This window comes from Nomascus leucogenys, chromosome 3, assembly GCF_006542625.1.
Source record: "Nomascus leucogenys isolate Asia chromosome 3, Asia_NLE_v1, whole genome shotgun sequence".
NCBI classification, from domain to species: domain Eukaryota; kingdom Metazoa; phylum Chordata; class Mammalia; order Primates; family Hylobatidae; genus Nomascus; species Nomascus leucogenys.
The window spans coordinates 10,359,911-10,366,242 of record NC_044383.1 but is presented as its reverse complement, the minus strand read 5'-3'; the positions used below and the strand labels follow the sequence as shown (position 1 = coordinate 10,366,242).

The window sequence follows — 6,332 nt, the reverse complement described above, 5'->3', positions numbered from 1 at the left end:
TGGACCAGGACAGCCAAAAGATTGGACACCCCTGCCCTAGAGCATCTGACGCCTGGATACAAAAGAGCCTGTGGCTATGACTAACAGGATTCTGGCCATGAGGAATTCTGTGACATGGAGGGAAAATGGCAACTTCAAATGTGCACCCCCAGGTATCATGTGGGTAGGTGCTCCATGTGGCTGGTGATAGTTGTGAGTGAGCCTTGCACGGGCTTTCCCTATATCGGCTGTTCCAGAGCGAGAGACTGCAGGTGTCTGCTTGTGTACCTATGGCTAAGATGCGCCTGAGCAAGTGGGGGCCAGTTAGTATACATAATTTTTACAAAATTTGGATCATATTACATAAATATCTTGCTTCATGTACTTAATAGGAAATTTTGCCCATGATTTATTTTTTACCTTATTTTTAAGGGCCACCTAGTTAGTATTTGATTATTTGAGCAACTATTTAGTGCCTGTGATGTGCCAGCCACTGCTAGGATCTGGGGCTCAAAACACTGTGACAGATGCTGTGATACCACAACGTGGCCACATTTTGTTTTCAAGACTTTGGCCAACTTTTGGTCCTTACAGCCACTGCCCTGGTAATAAGGGACTTAGTTAAGTTTGGTGACTGCTTGAAGTCTGAGATCACCAAAGTGGCTAATGCAGGCACTGTGACAATCTGGGCACTAGGAAAAGCAGTGTGGGCAGAAATTCCCTGTTCGAGAGCCTTCTGGTTATACTTTAAAAAGAAGGGAGCCTAGCATCTTGTCAAATCTTTGACCCCACTCACTCAGAAGGCCTGTCACTCATCCAGAATTGAATCTGCTGGTTTAACGGGTCAGGCAGTGTGATTTGACAGCGTGAATCTTAGAGTCCAGCCTTTGAACCTGGCTTCGAATCCTGACTTTACTGCTTATTCAGGGGGCCACTAGCTAAGTTAATTTGTGAGCCTGGGCAACATGGCGAAACCCATCTCTACAAAAGATACAAAAATTAACTGGATGTGGTGGTGCATGCCTGTAGTTCATAGCTACTCTGGAGGCTGAGGTGGGAGGATAACCTGAGCCCGGGAGGTTGAGGTTGCAGGGAGCTGAAGTTGCACCACTGCACTCCAGCCTAGGTGACAGAGTGAGACCTTGTCTTAATCTAAAAAATAAAATTTCTGAGCCTTATTTTCCTCACCTGTAAAATGAAGAGAATATCTAGCTCATGGAGTTAAGAACAAGTATGTTAAATATTTATCAGAGTGTGCCTGACACAGTGAGTAGAAAATATCTGCTCTCTTTGGATGAAAAATATTTAACACTTCACTCTCAGATGTAATTATTAGCTGACTTTTTAGATTCTTTTTTCTGTTACATGATGTAGTTCTCAGATATCTACGGGATTTCTAGTTCTTAAATATGCCAGTATTTTTTTTCTGTTAAAATATTTATAAACTATTTCAAACATTCAGAAAAACTCAGGATCATACCCATAAACCCACTGTCTAGATTTTAAAATGTTCAATGTTTTTCCGTATTTTATCTCTTCATTTTAAAATAAAGTTTTGCACATTTTTGAAGCCTCATTTGTACCCCTCCCTTGCCCCATTTCCATTTTCCACTTTTCTTCGGTGTTGTACCCATTTATGCTTTTTTTGCTTATGTAGTATCCATGTAAAATACGGGCTTTGTATTTTGGCAAGTTTGTATAAATGGTAACTGGTAACCTTTTCTATCCCAGAATAAGCCCACCCCTATTGAACATCAAGTTTGGTTAATAAGATGTAGGAAAGGGAAAGGGACAAAGCTACAATCCATCACTGACCGGGAAACAACTTAGCAGCAGCAAGGTTGGGCAGGGGAGTGGCGGAGCTGAGCGCCCCCTCCTTTGAGGTCAGCCACCATTTTTGTAATGGAATGGCAGTTGTCTCTGACTTGGTGAAAACTGCATAATCTAACAGAAATTGTTCTTTTCCTCAGAAAACTATGTGAGCGTGTTAGTATTCAATAGATGAGGTGGATTAAAAACAACATCTGTGTTGACATCTGAGGAGCAAACACAGCGCTAGTTTCATAGTTCTTCTCTCCTTTGACTTCCCCACTTCAGCCTTTGAAATGTCTCTGGGTAGCCCTTCTTTCACTTGGGAAAGTACTGATTTATGCTATTAAGACTAGTTACAGCAGGTTCCTTTCAGAATGGCACCTGGCTCTGTTGCCTTTGGAACTAGCACTAAGAGAAATGAAAGAAAGCTGCTGTACCGGTGGCGGCAAATACCAATTGCACCACTGAGTACAAAGGCACTTTCCCCTTGATCAGGGTGTGTTGTAACGGTGCTTTCATTTTCGAAGGATGCCCACGGAACTTGTCCTGGGGTGGTTGTAGGGCACTTAGTTGGGAATCATTTTGTGTCCTGATGAAAAAAAAATCAGAAGATAAAAACTAGGCTGTACTGTGATTTATAGAGGGCTGTAATTGGGAGAACATGATGTGAGTTGGCCAGCCCATTTAATATAACTCATGATTTGGCAACTTGTCTTCAGACTTATTTTATTTATTTGTTTATTTTTTAAGTACAATTTCCATTTTATTTTTCTCCAGAGAATAGTCTGTCTTCAGTCTTTAAGGACTCAGCTCCTTACATGGGCTTTGGTGGGGGAGGTGGGACAGCACCCTCAGGTCGAAATCGGGGTGGGGGTGTGCGGTCCTTGTGGGCTTCATGAGATTGATTCCTGACTACTTTGCTGTGAATTGCACAACTCACACAGTAATGTAGCTTCACATACAGCTTAGGAAGCACTAGGCATCGAAGACGCTCAGTTCAGAAATGTCCCTGACTGCTGCGGCCTCCACTATGTTTCGAATGACGAATTTCTTAATGGCCTTGTCCTTGGGCACGCGTCGGGCACAGTTAGTGCAGTGAATAGGCTGCACGTGGCCATGGCCCTTTTTGGCACGACCGTTGTTCCTTCTTTTCTTTGTCATCTTGGAGGCACGGACCGGAGAGACTTCAGACTTATTTTAAATGAAAAGCAATTGGTTTTATTTTGTTGTTTTGCTTTCCTTAAATACACCACTGGTATGACTTTCCAAGTCACCTGACTTGAATAGAAAAAAGGAAAATGAAATGCTTTACTGAGCTTTATTTTAGCAGGTGTCAGATTTCAGTAATTGAAGGTTCATTTCCAATGGTTTACTTCGTTAACTAATTTCCCAAGAAATATTCTTTCACCTCTGACCATACTAGCCAACTCTGTGCAGTTAACACAAACCTGAAGAAGCCATACAAATTATACCTTCTGGTCTCAGAAGCACCTAAGTTTGCTTTTGCAATGTTGTAATGAAGTACCTTTCATCCCCTTTATAGGACTCCGTTATAGGCTATTGCAGTAATTTAAAACCTATGTACCTAGACTCCTGACCTTGTTATAACATCACTTTATAATTCTCAAAATACTTGGCTCTTGAAGATTTTCTTAGCACCAGCCATGTATTCTTAAAGAGCCCAGACAATTTGTCTTCAGTGGTATATTACCCTTCTCAGCTGCTAAGACCTAACATTCTTATTGAATTGTCTGACAGAAAATCCTTCGGTTCCTTCATCATTTCACAGGCTAACATGGCATTCAGTTATTAGCATTCTCCACGTAAAGAAATACCCTCGCATGGAATAGTAGCAATGTATGCCTTCATCAAGCTTTGGATACAGAAGCAACTCTCTTGCTGGGTTCACTGTTAGTTCATCAAAATTGCTGGTGGTATGGAGAAACACAGCTTTCCATATGTGACTCTAGCATAAAGGTGATCATGGAAATGGAGGACAAGTATACCAATAAGCTTCTCAACACAATACCTTTTGTTGCTCCTGTTCATCAGGTGAACATTGACCTCAGTTGCTAGTAGAAGTCTAGAACGGGCTTTATTCATTGAGAGCTTGTTACTTGGTAGCTTGGCTTTCTGGTCACTTTAGTTATACTAATAGAATATATATTGTTAATTGTGTACTGTTAGAATGTGGACTTCACCTTTGCTTTGCTTAGCTTTGCAATAGGACATACTATCGCAAAACATCCCGTACTTGTGTTGCCATCCATTACCCAGGGTTTTGCTTTTGTTTATTTATTTATTTTTTTTGAGACGGAGTCTTGCTCTGTCACCCAGGCTGGAGTGCAGTGGCATGATCTCGGCTCACTGCAAGCTCCACCTCCTGGGTTCATGCCATTCTCCTGCCTCAGCCTCCCGAGTAGCTAGGACTACAGGTGCCTGCCACCATGCCTGGCTAACTTTTTTGCATTTTTAGTAGAGACGGGGTTTCACCATGTTAGCCAGGCTGATCTCGATCTGACCTCGTGATCTGCCCACCTCGGCCTCCCAAAGTGCTGGGATTATAGGCATGAACCACCGTGCCCGGCCTAGGGTTTTGCTTTTGACTCAACTCTAAAGCTATTGAAAAGTTAGATCAGTTGCATTTATTTGGACTCCATTGACACAGAATATGATAAATTGACATGACAGGAAAAAAATCAAATGAGATTACAGAGGATATCCTAACTCCTAAATTGTGAATTCTTTATAGATTTTAACACATTGTTAATAATAGTAGTGATATTTGACCTGTATATTGAACAACACCTCTGCGTGGAAACACTTGACTAGCTATCTGCATTACTGAGGTTGGACACATTTAATATTTCTAAGAAAACACTTTTTGGCTGAAAACAATAAATCAGTTTGATTCACCCAAGACCTCCAATTCAGGACAACCCTATGGAAACATGCAGGGAAACTAGCCTATGTGGATGAACTGGGAAATAATTGGACTAATGCAAAATTTAAATTTGAAATTTTAATTTGGCCACTAGTCAAAACTTTAGCAAAGGTTTTCTTATTCACTTTTGACTCCAAAATAAATAGAACTCAGGAAAAAGGTTTCTTTTCTCTTTTGGGCCGTGTTTAGATTTCTTTGGCCAAAATTCCTGATCAATTTCATCTTGTTAATCTAAACTGGCTTCTCCCTGATTAGAGCTTAGTAAAATGGATGAGAAGAAAAAATAAGATTAGGGGAAATTGTTTTTAATACCTGTTGCTATAAGCATCTAGTTATTGATTTGGAATTATGAGGACAGATATGCTTGTAAAAGGTCCTGCTTTTGGGCAACTCAGGAGAACCTGGTAAGAGAAGGAAGAGGACTTGTTGGGCAGATTGACAGCTGTGCCAGAGTATGAGCCGTTAAGATTTATGGGTGGAATTGTCATTACTTTTATGAGACAGGGATTAATCTTTGTTTTTATTAGCTCTCCAGAAATAGAGATAAAGGTCAGGAATTGGTAACTGAAGGAATCAGTTTGAAACAAGTCTCCTCTGAGCTATTTTGAAACTTGCTGAATGTGGTTCTCTCAACCCTTTGGACATCCAAGAATTGAGATCTAAAAAAGCTTCTTAAGGTCCAGCCTCTTAACTGGATGCTGAGAGCCTCTGAGAAAACATGGAGTCATCGCTGTTCTAATGGAGTCATCCATCACTGCCAACTGCTTGCTGGAAAAAATAGGGGTCTTTCACAGGAGCCTCATAACCTTCAGGGATTAGAAGCCTGTGCCAGGCTGAATGTTACAATGGCATGCCATTGAAGGTCTTCTCTTGACCACTGCTTGTAGGTAATCATGAAGGTCTGTAATTCAGGGCATACGGTGTCTTTTTCTTCTCTTTTTGCTGTTTCTCTCTCACTTCTTTCTTTGTGTCTCCCTTCCTTCTTTCCTTCAATCAATAAACAGTAAAAGGCATTTGTGTACAGCTTGACTTAGGAAAATGTGGCTGGTGGGGTTTTGAAATAGTTGTTTGCTACTCCATTATGCCATTTGGTCCAGGTGGTGGTGGGTGACAATGGATAAATGAGCCTGTTGGCATGCCCATAAGCCCAAGAGTTGGATCTGATCTAGCATGCATATTCTGTGAAGGAACTCTGTCTTTTGAAGGCATGGTGACACGGCCCATTTTACTTATAGTACAGTGAAATCTTGAAACACATGTATTGTGGAGAGAATCTTCCAGGCAGTAGCTTAGGAGACACTCTTATCCTCACTTTTGGGCCCAGCTCAGGTTTAGCTGAACATGGAGTTTCAGAAGATAGTAGGTATTTGGGGACACCACCAGGTGTTAAAATTGCATATTAATCAGGTGGTTATTGGGATACTGTGTAGATTTTTCAAGTCTAGTGATTTTGGAGGGAGGAAGATGGGAAAATATTGTGAGCTTGTTCTTGAAATTTTCATTCTGAAAGAAGACTTCATGAGAGAATGTAGGGTAGTGATAATAGCTTTGGGCTAGTTGTCAGGAGACATGTGGCTTGGGAGATCATGTTTGAAGA

General features: G+C 41.2%; 1 pseudogene; it reads right to left on the bottom strand.

The window, feature by feature from the left end:
• Window positions 1–2,605: 2,605 nt before the first annotated feature.
• Window positions 2,606–2,993, bottom strand: LOC100606491 (annotated as a pseudogene).
• Between the last annotated feature and the right edge of the window lie 3,339 nt (window positions 2,994–6,332).